The 1,533-nt window shown below is 37.4% G+C and overlaps 1 long non-coding RNA gene across 1 annotated transcript in view; it reads right to left on the bottom strand.

The window, feature by feature from the left end:
- Positions 1 to 631, bottom strand: part of LOC116848943 — a 60,312-nt gene extending 59,681 nt beyond the window's left edge. The window contains exons 1-2 of the long non-coding RNA XR_004379036.1: positions 537 to 631; positions 327 to 363 (exon numbers count right to left, since the gene is read on the bottom strand). This is a non-coding gene — a long non-coding RNA (uncharacterized LOC116848943). The remainder of the gene's footprint in view (positions 1 to 326; positions 364 to 536) is intronic.
- Positions 632 to 1,533: the final 902 nt, after the last annotated feature.

Genomic DNA, 1,533 nt, shown 5'->3' on the forward strand with positions numbered 1-1,533 from the left:
AAATGTGATATATATATATATATATATATATATATATATATATATATATATATATATATTTAAAGAAATATGAATTTCCGATTGTTTCGAACAGACTATTTTTGTGGACGGATTTTAGTGGAGATGCATGCATGTAAAAATTCCCAGCACTGAGAAAAAAGTGTTTTCTATTCGTCACTGTAACGGCGCGGTGAAATAATTACAACTGAGAAACCTATTTTTAGAGTAAGCACTTTTCTACTAAGTAAATCGCATTGATTTTTGTGTATAGTCAAATCACGAATAAACCCATCACCTTACATGTTTGTGCTCAATTTTTGACTCACCGAAATACCAGGAACTCAATCACGTTCTGCTGCAAATCTGAAACAATAATATAGAGCACGGATTAGATGTGTGAATTAATTGTTTAATGAAAAAAATATACGAACGTGTTAAACTTTTGCGATCGTTGTAATTCGACAATTTTTACTTGGATAACTGTATCTTAATATTTGGTCGTAAAAGGTTAAATTGAAGAAAGTATATAAACTTACTTTCGAGCCGACTTTGCTTTGCCCGAACCGGATCCTCCGGTACAGCATTTATATTCACTAAACTTGCACTCTACAGATTTTGTAGAATCCATTCTGTGGCCACAGACGATCTGAAAAGAAGAAAACTCTAGGTTAGTTATGATCAGAATTGCGAGTAATTAATTAATTAATTAAATTCGAAAATGCTGCCATTATTCAATACAATAAACAAGATAATATAATGCAAAATAATATAATGTGTCCCACGTACGTCTGCCTTCGCTAAAATATAACTGTGGCAGCTAAAACGCGTTATTGAAATAGCTAATACCGTCATCACCGAGACTATTTGAATTTATTTGATAAACACTGCGATAGAAATATTTACTGCTAAATAGAAAGCTCCCATCGTAATAATTTCGTCCCTTTCTTTGAAATTGTACTTTATACCCGTCAAAAGCATGAAACTAACATTTCGCGTTATAAATTCAAACCGAGGGTTTTCATTAGTTGTTAACACAGATTAATAATTAACGTCCACTTTGGCGCAAACACAAAAACCGATGTCTTTCATACTCACATGGCTATGCCATTGGATTTAACGTTTAACGGAAGCGCAGTAATTTTCCCTTTCCAATGATCTTTGTTTCAAGTCGCTACGACGTCTACAAGCGAAGTTATTGACGATTGTGTCGATCCGTGTTTTCGGCCGGCCGGCGTTATCGAGCGTAGCGAGCAGTAGATATGACGCGACGCGACGTGCGTGAATGGAATGCGGCACGCGACTGCTTCCGGTGAGTCACCTTGGGCGGCACGCGGCCCCCCCCCCTCCGCGCCTCAGATAAGCGTTGCTCGCCGCGGCCGTTCACCTCGCATATACACGGTGTCCGGTAAGTCGCGTCGCAGCCGCGGCGAGATACACTATAAATCCAAGTGCGTTATTTTTAAACGCGTAAACGTATAATTTGTCTGAAAACCTTTTTACACGTTTCTTATGTATGTGTATATATATATATAT

The sequence above is a fragment of the Odontomachus brunneus genome, unplaced genomic scaffold, assembly GCF_010583005.1.
Source record: "Odontomachus brunneus isolate Ranch 3 - 2012 unplaced genomic scaffold, Obru_v1 Obru_scaffold_102, whole genome shotgun sequence".
In the NCBI taxonomy this organism is placed as follows: domain Eukaryota; kingdom Metazoa; phylum Arthropoda; class Insecta; order Hymenoptera; family Formicidae; genus Odontomachus; species Odontomachus brunneus.